We start from the raw sequence: 12,669 nt of genomic DNA, 5'->3' as shown, positions 1-12,669 counted from the left end.
ATAGAGTCTGGTTTCCAATATTTATCTGGCCATTGAGAAACTTTATTTTGTGTTAATGTTTTTTTTATGAGGAAATTTTTTTGGAAAGGAAGAAGGTATCTCTCTTTACTGATTTTTATGCTATTCAATCGTTTTCAATATTGCTTGGTCTATGGCGTTCTTCTTTTAGATGATCGGCAAATGTTGAATAATTTGTACCATATTTGAATGCTCTGATGTGTTCTTTACATCTTGGGTCAAATGTCCTGCCTATCATTCCCATGTATATCTTCTCACAATCTCTGCAACTGAGCTGTTAGTTACCATATTGTTGGTATCTGTCTAGTTTTGAATTTAGTTTTGGGATATGATTTTGTATGGAATTATTTGTTTTGTAAGCAATGTTTATGCATTGCAACAAAGATTAAAAAAGAAAACAATAAGTTCAAAAATTATTGTGATGAAACACAGCTGAAAAATCTAAAGAAAAAACTGAAAACAGAAAATGTCATTATAATAAAATCTGACAAAGGTTATAGTGTTGTCCTCATGAAAACAAAAGAATACATAGAGAAAACAAAATTATTCATCAGCAAAAACAATATAAAAAATAAAATCAAACCCAACTAACAGATTTCAAACACATGTTAAAAACACAATCGAAAACACATAGTACACATTTACAGACAGAGAGAAACAGAGACTTGAAAAAAAAAAAAAAAAAAACCCTCAAGCCCTCAACATGAGATGTCAAATACAGTCCATAAAGAAAATTATCCAGTCTGTCCAATAGTAAATTTCAGAGCAGCTCCTACCTACCTACTAGCAAAACAAATGATGTCACAGCTTACCCAATATTATAAACTAGAAAATGATAGAACAATCAGAAATACCCCTCAACTGGTACAACATACCATAGATACATCAACATTGCTCTCTTTTGGTGTAGAAAGTATGTACAGTTGCATCCCAGTTAATGAAACCATAAAAATAATTGAAGAAAACCTGAAAAAACACAACCATCTACCCTATGAACACACAGATGAAACCATAAAATTACTGCAGTTAATGACGCAGCAAAATTATTTTGAATTCGATCGAGAATGCGACATACAAGAAGAATGTTTACCCATGGATTCGCCTATCTCAGGAACATTAGCCAAAATTTTTATGAATCACGTAGAAAAATTAAACACTATGCTCGAAGTGTTACAAATATGTAGAGCGTTGTTTGATGTAGTTTGATCATGTATATGTTCGAGAATTAACAATGAATGCACGTGCTGCACAGTAATCCACCTACATTCGCAATCATACTCGCAAAGTGATGTAAAAGGGGCTGTTTAGCTGTGATACTGAAATTGGGTGCCATACTGTCACATCAATGGCCGGTGCTGAACTTAGTGTAAATTCTTCGAACTATCAAGTCTGTTGCTTAATATTACAGTACATCGAAGGTGTCTTTTGCATCACATCCGCGCATCGGTTACCGTATAATGATTGAGTGAGATAGCCTGTTTGAGTTGGGGGAGAAGTTTTGTGGCTGGGAGACAACTTCTGGGAGTCGCTAGCAGCTAAACAGTGACTGCGTACAAGAGTGCAGAATTACGAAACTCGAAATGGAACACCGAGCCATCATCTGTCCCGTCACGGCGACATATGAAGTTAAATGTAGAGTTCATGAAAGACTTTTGCACGGTTCCTCTTGAAACTCTCCACAACGCTGCCAAACTCTTCTAGTGTCCTTATGTTGTAAGTTTCTTTTATTTAAAAATAATTCAGTGCTATGCCATCGGCGGTAAGAATATGGTTTACATAGTGAGATATCGAATTTTCTGTGAAAGGTCGTGGATCAGAGCGTCTTAAGTTTAGAATGCCAGTTTAGAATGTGACATAGAGGTCGAAGTCGTGGCAGAAAAAAGAAATGTTTGGCAGTGTACAAAGCGCGTTAGAAAACAGTGTTTCAAACAAGGAAACAGGTTCACACTGGGCGTTTCTTGCGATGTACAGTATAGTACGTGGAATAGGATCATTCTCCTAGAGTAGAGATGATGAAACTTTAAACTACCCTCTGTAGTGCATCAATAAGTGTGTATTTAATAGGTTTGTTCAACACAGGGAGGAGTAGCAGCAGCAGTTTGAGGGGTGAGTTCAGTGAGGGGCGAAGTATGCCGTTAGGGCTGCATCCTGTGCTGTTCTGGGAAGCATTGCGGAATCTCTCTCTCTCTATCTCCCTCTCTCTGTCTCTGTCTCTCTCCGTGCTGGACCCCCAACGCAGCTTTGCGTCAACCCGTGAGTGAGTAATGGCGTCTATGTGAGTTGTATATCGGATGAAGTTATTTGAGCTTCTATAGTTGTTAAATTTTGTCTGCCGAGGGGGTAGAGAATAACGATGACAGGATGTTGGGCTTATAGATTTGAATGGATGTGGATCTGTAGTACTTGTATGTAGTTTGGGAACGCACCACAATGCGCGCATTTCCGCCGAATTGTCAAAACACGGTCCTGTCGCAGTAACTCAGTTCGCTCTGTTTCTAGACGGGCTGCAGAAGGTGGTGGATATGGCTTCGTCCGACTTGTACTCAGTCCCGACTTAAAATGGTATGATCACATGCGCAAAGCTGTATAAATGGGAGCAGTTGCAAGATGTGTAGGGACTGACTAAGTCCACGTTGGATTTTTATTGTAGCAGATAGGTTCGAGAAGGGTGACTCGTTTCGAGATATGATTCACTTGTGGCTGTGATATTTCTCAATTAGTCATCGCCTTTAACCCAGTGGATATATAACGGAACATCTGACATGGTATCGAGACAGAATACGTTACACATACTGGATAAATATCTAGCGCCGTGAGTGAGTTGCAAATACCGGTCACATACTGCGTTCCTTAACCGAATGACTTTCAAAATTCATCGTGTGAGTGTGTGATATGTCGGCATTTGAGGATCAGGTTTATAAAGTATATCTGTTTGTGTAAAGGAAATGTCTATGTGCTGTTGTAGGGAGGGCGTGGATTTGACTTGGGGTACTGTGATAGCGAAGGGAAGGGTATGTCTAGTGCTAAGGAAGGTACAGGTACTTCCAGAGCCACAGCGGTCAACAGAGTGTATTTCCAATACTTCGCTCATTGCCGAATACCGTTCAGTTGAGACCTAGATCATAAGATTTAATTTTAAGTATAATGATAGAAGAAATATGTAAGACGTTTTCTAGAATGTGTTCGTGTATGTAAAGTCTCTGGTGGTATTGATTCGCGTTCCCAGGTTAATGGTAGCGGTCTTCCAAATTCAGAGGCCTGTTGGAGTGTAGGAATGTATCATAGTTAACTTTACCATGTTCTAGACGACCGAGTAGCTAACTAAGTATGTCCTGGGCTGCTTTCGTGATCAAGTGTAACTTTGAGAAGATGGCGCGTTTGCGGTGGAGAGTTATTCGCTCCCATGTAAATTGTTCGGACGACTGCTTCTGCACATTTGGTGCCTTTATTTAGTTGAGGGAAAATGGATTGTGGTGTATTGGACACACGTTTGCCTGTTCTCTAGACGTGGGAACGACCATAGTTGGTTTGTAGAGAATATTGATCATCTCGGATCTGTTAGATGACCGACTTCGGTATTCGAGAGTGCGAATATCAGTTTACTCTACTTGTTTCTAGTTAGTCAATGGTTTACAGCACGCTGCACATTGATAAACTCTGGAGTTTGTGGAGAAATAATTTACAGTGTATATGTTGTGCATTATGCTGCGTTAGCGATCGGGAGGTTAGTGCGGTGTTCTCGATATCGAGAAGTACAGCGAAAATTGAAGGTACTCGAAGATATATTCCCTGATCGGAGATCAGTTTGATGGTCCAATATTTTTGCGAGTAACGTTTGTATTTGATGGCCTGTACACAACTTTGCGATGTTTAGTTGTCTGTGAAAAATGGTGATCAGTGTAAAATAGTTTATTACCATTGAGTGTAGCGTCTGTAGAAAGAAAGAACAGGTTGGCGGTGTATAGATTGAGGGAACTCTCCGTGCAAATTAGCAATCTTTGCAAAATAACGAGAGAGACCCCCAGAAAGAAAAGGTGGATGGTGCTTCGATAGCGATGGCGTTAGTAATTCGACTGGTAAATTCGATAAGAGCTAATGAGAATGCTCGATTGATTGTGATGTGATATAGGAGCGGTGAGAACATTTGCGTATGTTGCGAGCAGGAAGGCTATCACATTATGTCCGGGAGGAAGACTGGATTAGGCGATATTTTGGTACACAGGTTCTGTTATGGGAAGAATTTCCGTGCGTACAAGCTGCGGCATGAAGAAAGCAAGCATTAACTATTTCTGGGAGACTATACAGTCCCCGAGAGGTCGACTTGGCTATTATTTTTTGCAAAGAGATGTGACTTAAGAATAATGCTGAGAACGTTTTAGATGGCGATTTGTCACGCAGAAGTTTCGCGGCGAGGCGAGAGCCGTGCTGGTTAAACGTGTGTGTGTGTCAACACGCCCTGCATTCAACAGCAGAGACAAGCGGCACCTGGAGATGCCTGGCATATGAGAGCGGTGTGAGCGCTGCTTGGAATGCAACATCCACCGGTGTTCGGTGGTGGCGGCTGGCAGCTGCGACGGAGCGTGCGAGGCCCGAGCTGTGGTTGCTGCACTTCGTGGGGGTTGTGGCGCGCGCAGTGAAGCGTCAGTCAATCATCACTTATGGTCCGTTGGCATCGCTAAGCGGGGAAAGCAGGTTCTGCTATTGTGGAGAGGAATTCTGAAGCCTCTTCGCCGGACCGCAGTCGGAGGAAGGCCGAACGTGTGCGGCTCTGCTTGGAGTGCGCGTCATTGACAGCGCCTACATACAACTCTGGCCTGCGTTAGGCTGCAGCTCGCGGTTGCGCCACCACCCGATCACATCAGCACGTGTGTGTAGGTGAGCACGTATTTGGATAGGAATTTCGCAGCTGTTACGTACGAATGGGCGGTGCCGCCACCTCGTCCTTGTGGAAGCCGAGCAGGGGCAGAGCGCGGTTTCACATCTGAGGTATACGTCACTTATCACTACCTCCTGTGTACTCCATAGACCGGGGGTGGGGGACCGTGGACTCTGCTTACACGCGTTGATTGCATTATTTCAGGAGCGAGTCTGCAGGTCTTCGTATGCACAGTTTGAATAGTTTACGAGTACTTAGCGTGTCTACACATGATTGTGCTGTATTATTTAGGAGCAGTTTGCAGGTGTGCACTGAAATTGTATCGGAAAATTAGGAGTTGTTTGGCTATTTGGACGTAAATGTTTTGCATTATTTACGAGCAGTTCTTGTGTCTGTAGGCTGTGCAATGCGTTATTTTTAACTGTTTACAATTAGCAAGCGTGTGTGTAGAGCATTATAAATGAGTTATGTAGGAGTGGTTTGCAGGTCTGTACGGTGTGGGACATGATGGTGCGTGTGTTCTGTGATACATATACTCCATCCCTAAATAAAGTACATTCGTTCCTCCATCCGTGGGCCTAGTGCAGGCTGAGTCCTTTCACCAGAAACTCGTAGGAAGAGGTTGTGTGCTGGAGGCTTAGGTTTGTGGTGATGAGCTTTGTTTACAACAATGTTCTTAGGTTGGTGGCGGAAGCACAAGTGACCTTCCTTTACTAGAAGAATTCAAACTTCGCGCTGGTTCCTAGGAGGAAGCGGCGGTCGGGTGGCTGAAGTTAGTTCGAGTGTCCTTTCTTTCCAACAATTTCTTAGTTCGGTAGAGAAAGCGCACGTGTCCTTTCTTTACTGCCAGAATTCAAACTCGGCACTGGTTCCTAGGAAAAGGTGGCGGTCTGGACCTTGAAAGTAGTTGAAATTAGATAATTGAACCGCTTTTCATACTTATATGAAATTGTAAATTGAATTATTTAATATGATTAAAATTGAAATGCAATTAAGTACTTAGGCAATCGATAGCTTAGAAGCGCGATGTGGGTGTTAGCATGTTTACAGAAGACTATGTCTGGCACGTGTATGGAGGCGGCGATCGAGGGTGTGTGACGTAAGCGGTCGGACGCCCGCGGGGCGGTGGGCGGCGCGTGTCCGGCTGTAGCGCGCGCGCGGGAGGGCAGACGATCCTCAGTTAGTTAACTTAGCGAGAGCGTTCTTTGACGAGGACGCCGCGGAATGGACTGGCAGCTGTGTGACGCCAGGACAGATTCCACTCTCCAGCAAACAACTTTGGCGCCAAGCATGTTCTTTGTCCGCCACGAAACCGCGTGGTGGATCGCTAACCGAACGTTGTGACGTTGGGGGAAGATTCCACACTCAGGCGAACAATTTTGGCGCGAAACGTGTGGGAGGGACGAATACGTGTGGTGAACGGACAACCTACCGTTGGGACGTCAGAACTGGCAGGTTCGAACGAGCAAACGATGTTTACACCGCTGGACCTGCGCGGTCCGAGCGGCCGCTGGACCAGTGGCGTGCTACTGCTGACCGGTGGCGCCAGGGCTAGCCTTCTCTGCTGGTGACGATTTGAACTAAATCAGTTGGAGTCGCAGTCTCGAAGATGTGTACTAAGTCTCTTGGAGAATAAGTGATGACTGTACTGCTTGAAATAAAGACTTCAGTCCTTTTTCCTTGCAAAATCAGAGGATGTGAATTAGATTAGTACAACTGCAGTTTATTATTTGATGCGATTTTGACAGGTTAGCAGTGAAGAAACATAAGTGACTGTCAAAGTTCGTAGGATGTGTAATATTTCGTAGGTGCGATCGATTATGGTGTTGGAATTTGAACTTGTGAGAGATGTTTGTTATGGATGTAGCGCAAATGGCTTTCTTCCCGCCGAAATCAGACATCTCGAATAAACAATAAATGATAATAATAATAAATAGAAGTACAGTTTTCGAGAAATTATCGTGTTGGTATTTGAATTTGGCGCAGTTTTCTTGTGGAGGTAGTCCAATAATAACAATAGTAGTAATAAATGGTAATAAATGATAATGAATGATAATAAATGAATAATAATGAATAATAATAAAGAGAAGTACGGTTTTGCAGCCATTATCCTGTTGGAATTTGAATTTGGGGCAATTTTCTATTGCGGGTAGGGCTATAATAATAAATAATAACAATAATAAATAACAATAAATGATAGTAAATGATAATAAATGATAATGAATAATAATGAATAATATTAAAGACAAGTACGGTTTTGCAGCCATTATCCTGTTGGAATTTGAATTTGGCGCCAATTTTTTCTGGAGGGTTAGGTTAGTGGACATAACACAATTGACCTATTTTCCCGCCAAAATTCAAATTTCGCGCCAGTTTTCTGGAGGGTTAGGTTAGTGGAGGTAGCACAATTGACCTATTTTCCCACCAAAATCCACCATCTTGGATGACGTCATGTGCTGTTGCCAAGTGTACACGCCGCCATCTTGGCTGACATCATCGCTGCCATCTTGAATAGATTTGGCAACAGTGGAATGTGGGGTGGTACACAGGTTGTCCCACTACTTACTTGTCTGGCCCTACTTCTCGTTATCATTCAAATTCTCTGTCAACAACAACTTTAATTATCCGTGCAACACGTGGACAAACTATTATCTAACTCACAAGATATACGCAGTATAATACAATGACAATAGCACACGAGATTCAGAATCAAAAACAACCAAATATAAAGCAAATGCAGTACTAAACACCACAAAAATAATACGACAACGCCGTTAGCAACGACGGTAAATCGATCGACAAATGACACAGAAGTCACTGACACAAATGCACTATAAATAAAACACATAAACAACATAGTCAGAGCATTAAATATCTACAGCATACTAATAAACCATATTTTTCCTCATAATGTGGACCTCTTCGGCAAGTACGCGAACTGACAGCATCACAGAAGTGCCAAGGACTTAGATCCTGGCACCGGTCCGCCAATTGCAATCTTACTACTTTCTTTTATAATCTGGACTTTAATAAAAATGGATATGTAATGTTAATCAGAACACAGGGAGAAGTTGTGATCTAAATGACAATAGATTTATTCATTCTTAACATCACAACACAATAAAAATGACTAAAGAAACGTCACACGAACATTTTTATTTGACAAAAGCTTTCACTGAGATGGGGTCTATGGTGGACAAAGTGATCAGCAGGGGATCGAAACACGACACTAACCGGAACATTAATCTGACTTCATACACGTGAATCTTGATTATGGCACAAAAACAACGCCACCATCAAGCAGCTATACTCTACTACCCCAAAACGAAAAATATGGTTCGAAAGAACAGGATGCTGAGAAAAATATATTGGAGCCGTACGCCGTAGCAGCGAATACTTTATCCTCCTGCTGGTCAGGGCGGCACACCGCGATGCGTTCGGCGACAGAAATCATGGACGGCCGCAATCTGTTATTAATGGCACGCGCTCGAAAAATGCAAGTACGCCATCTCGCGTTCGGTTAATTCGGAACGCAGGTACTTTCCTCTGAAACCCCAGTGAATATCAGTGTGCTGGTGGACCCGTCTGGTGGTCTGCCAAACCAATTTGACTCCGTGCCACGACTATGCGTGACGGAATACGTCAAATGTTTAGACGGCCAACTCAAGACAAATAAGTACACCCACGCATCACTCGTGTTTGTTATGCTAGAAGCAGTACCTCTGATGGTTCCGAAGGTGGCTGGCACAGGCTCTAAGTGGCACACTGACAAAGGACACAAGTCACACTGTTTAGGTAGAGACCTGCAGTTTTTTACTAGCGAAGCGCCAGTACAAGAATGATCTCTTCTCTTTCTGTCCGCTTCATCCTCAGCTTGGTAGCAAAGCACATTTACATCTTAGACTTCCCCCACTTTAGCACAAGACAATCACGAGCTGGAGCGCGGCATTCGAAGCTGGGAGAGCGCCCTTTGCTCTGCATACACCGATTTGACCAATTGGAGACTTTAAAATTAATTGGGAGAAAACGACAAAAGATTCAGCATCGCGGCCCCTTTCCCACGCGTTAACTCCGTGTCTTTCGCTAACAATATGACCAGGATGGAACCACAGTCCTCCATAAAAAGCTTGTTATCTAACCTGTTGCCTAGGCGCCAGTGACCTGTCCCACGCACACAGATGTCCCGACGGCTTGCTGCCCTAACACAGCCCCATCCTCTGCTTTATTTGCCGCTGGCCTATGCAGCGGCGCCTTCTCGGCGCTAGTCAGTCCACCTGGATGTGGACGCCAACCGACTGGCGCCAACCGTGTCTGCACAAAGAAACCGCAGAACTCGTCCCACCAAGCCGTGCTTTTACTGCAGTCGTTTAAATCGGTACCCTATTCCTTTGAACCCAGGTAAACCTTACTATTATTCCTTCCCTACAGCACGCAAGCAAAAGCATTAACTACTGCCCACCGTTTCATCATAATGTATGAAATCAAACTGCAACAAAGATCATATTCCCTAAGAACATGAAGTGGCATAACATCGAATCAGAAGTGAGAGTGCCCTGCAATCTCAATATTTCTCTAGCACGTGCTGGACAATACCCTTAAATTCTGAACAAAGATGCTGAATATCTTTGTGGCTCGCAGTGAGTGCTTGCAGCTGACTGTGAAGATATTCATTTACGACACTTTTATTTGCTTTACCAAACAAGCAAATTCTACGCTATTTCTTTGTGTGGTTTTTTTTTTTTTTTTTTTTTTTTTAACTTCCACTGACATAGAAATACAACGACATTAAAGTCGCTAAAACCTTCTTCTAGATTAACTTCCTCAAAAGATCACATCTGTTTGTCACCAAGATATCTAATATGTTCCCATCTCGAGTTGGTTTTCTAACCAATTGCTCAAGGTTGGATGTTGAGAGCGTTCCTAGAATAACTTCAGACGAGTCTTTGCTTCTGCCCCCTGTGGTAAACGTGTAATTTTTCCAGTCACTGGACGCCAGATTAAAGTCTCCACCTATAACTAATGGATAATTTGGACATTTATTTCCTATGTGTTCAGTGTTGTTCCATGGCATGCCCATATAAGTTTTTTACGTCCTGGTACATAATGTTACTCCAATCAAGGGATACGTTGAACCTATCCTCAACCGTGGATTATTTGCCTTGGTGTGCCTACGGACACATTGGCAAAGTCACTATTTAAAATGTCTCTCAGCACTATGCGAATTAACTTCTGAGGTCATCAGTCGCCTAGAACTTAGAACTAATTAAACCTAACTAACCTAAGGACATCACACAAATCCATGTCCGAGGCAGGATTCGAACATGCGACCGTAGCGGTCGTTCGGCTCCAGACTGTAGCGCCTAGAACCGCACGGCCACTCCGGCCGGCCCCTATTTAAAAAAAAACGCAGTTGATATCCGTTTGACCTATGGCAGCGCCATCTAGCGGGCCAACCATAGCGCCATCTGTTTTCCCCCTCCAAGCTAGACAAGTTTCGTCTTTGTAGTTTTTACGTTTCACGTTTATTTCATGAGATATTTGGCCCAGTCACGATCAATGGACCACCCTATATATATATATATATATACTTACAATGCTGATGCTGCTGCTGCCGATGCAGGCTTTCAGAAGCCAGCTCACCAATTATACACTCCTGGAAATTGAAATAAGAACACCGTGAATTCATTGTCCCAGGAAGGGGAAACTTTATTGACACATTCCTGGGGTCAGATACATCACATGATCACACTGACAGAACCACAGGCACATAGACACAGGCAACAGAGCATGCACAATGTCGGCACTAGTACAGTGTATATCCACCTTTCGCAGCAATGCAGGCTGCTATTCTCCCATGGAGACGATCGTAGAGATGCTGGATGTAGCCCTGTGGAACGGCTTGCCATGCCATTTCCACCTGGCGCCTCAGTTGGACCAGCGTTCGTGCTGGACGTGCAGACCGCGTGAGACGACGCTTCATCCAGTCCCAAACATGCTCAATGGGGGACAGATCCGGAGATCTTGCTGGCCAGGGTAGTTGACTTACACCTTCTAGAGCACGTTGGGTGGCACGGGATACATGCGGACGTGCATTGTCCTGTTGGAACAGCAAGTTCCCTTGCCGGTCTAGGAATGGTAGAACGATGGGTTCGATGACGGTTTGGATGTACCGTGCACTATTCAGTGTCCCCTCGACGATCACCAGTGGTGTACGGCCAGTGTAGGAGATCGCTCCCCACACCATGATGCCGGGTGTTGGCCCTGTGTGCCTCGGTCGTATGCAGTCCTGATTGTGGCGCTCACCTGCACGGCGCCAAACACGCATACGACCATCATTGGCACCAAGGCAGAAGCGACTCTCATCGCTGAAGGCGACACGTCTCCATTCGTCCCTCCATTCACGCCTGTCGCGACACCACTGGAGGAGGGCTGCACGATGTTGGGACGTGAGCGGAAGAAGGCCTAACGGTGTGCGGGACCGTAGCCCAGCTTCATGGAGACGGTTGCGAATGGTCCTCGCCGATACCCCAGGAGCAACAGTGTCCCTAATTTGCTGGGAAGTGGCGGTGCGGTCCCCTACGGCACTGCGTAGGATCCTACGGTCTTGGCGTGCATCCGTGCGTCGCTGCGGTCCGGTCCCAGGTCGACGGGCACGTGCACCTTCCGCCGACCATTGGCGACAACATCGATGTACTGTGGAGACCTCACGCCCCACGTGTTGAGCAATTCGGCGGTACGTCCACCCGGCCTCCCGCATGCCCACTATACGCCCTCGCTCAAACTCCGTCAACTGCACATACGGTTCACGTCCACGCTGTCGCGGCATGCTACCAGTGTTAAAGACTGCGATGGAGCTCCGTATGCCACGGCAAACTGGCTGACACTGACGGCGGCGGTGCACAAATGCTGCGCAGCTAGCGCCATTCGACGGCCAACACCGCGGTTCCTGGTGTGTCCGCTGTGCCGTGCGTGTGATCATTGCTTGTACAGCCCTCTCGCAGTGTCCGGAGCAAGTATGGTGGGTCTGACACACCGGTGTCAATGTGTTCTTTTTTCCATTTCCAGGAGTGTATATAGGTGTTCGTTCTTTCCGCGCGCTATACGAGATTGGAATAATAGAGAATTGTGAAGGTGGCTCGATGAACTCTCTGCCAGGAACTTAAATGTGATTTGCAGAGTATCCATGTAGATGTTGTTGCAGATGTAGGTGCTGTTGTTGTTGCTGCTGCTGCCGTTGATGCACGTCAGCATTTGATCCACAATTTGCTGGATATATGCTGGAACAATAAGACGAAGTGTATTTAATATCACTACTACGAAATTCTTAGTGGAATAAAAAGTTGCAGTTTTTGATACGAATACTAACTTACTAGGTAATTACCATTGCCTAGGGCATTTGCTGCCACTGCCATTGCTGCTGCTGCTCGATGCCGCTGAAGACTTCATTTTTTTCGAATAAAAACTGGTGGCATGCGTACGAGCAGGAAGACGACCTGAGTCACCAGCCAAAGATGGCAGAATGAGGCTAGGGGTGCAGGAGATTCAAGCACTGCCTGCAAATTTAGTGGGAATCAATCAGATTGCAGTATTTGTGGATGCTTTGGTCGATGGGTTTGGACAGGATGGTTCTTGCTCTCACAAACCGGATGTAACCACTCGAGTGAGAGTGAAGGCGTTTTCCTGGGTATCAAATATCAAAAGGACGCCGACTTCTGCTCTGGGGTCGCTGGATTATCTAGGTGGCAATGCTCGGGTCGCTCCCTGGGCGGGTGAAT

General features: G+C 44.7%; 1 long non-coding RNA gene across 1 annotated transcript in view; it reads right to left on the bottom strand.

Moving 5' to 3' along the window:
- Positions 1-8,716, bottom strand: part of LOC124554673 — a 43,958-nt gene extending 35,242 nt beyond the window's left edge. Inside the window, exon 1 of the long non-coding RNA XR_006968407.1 lies at positions 8,615-8,716. This is a non-coding gene — a long non-coding RNA (uncharacterized LOC124554673). The remainder of the gene's footprint in view (positions 1-8,614) is intronic.
- Positions 8,717-12,669: the final 3,953 nt, after the last annotated feature.

The sequence above is a fragment of the Schistocerca americana genome, chromosome X (genome assembly GCF_021461395.2).
Source record: "Schistocerca americana isolate TAMUIC-IGC-003095 chromosome X, iqSchAmer2.1, whole genome shotgun sequence".
NCBI classification, from domain to species: Eukaryota; Metazoa; Arthropoda; class Insecta; order Orthoptera; family Acrididae; genus Schistocerca; species Schistocerca americana.
Note: the sequence above shows the minus strand (reverse complement) of the source record. Positions and strands in the feature narration are given on the sequence as shown.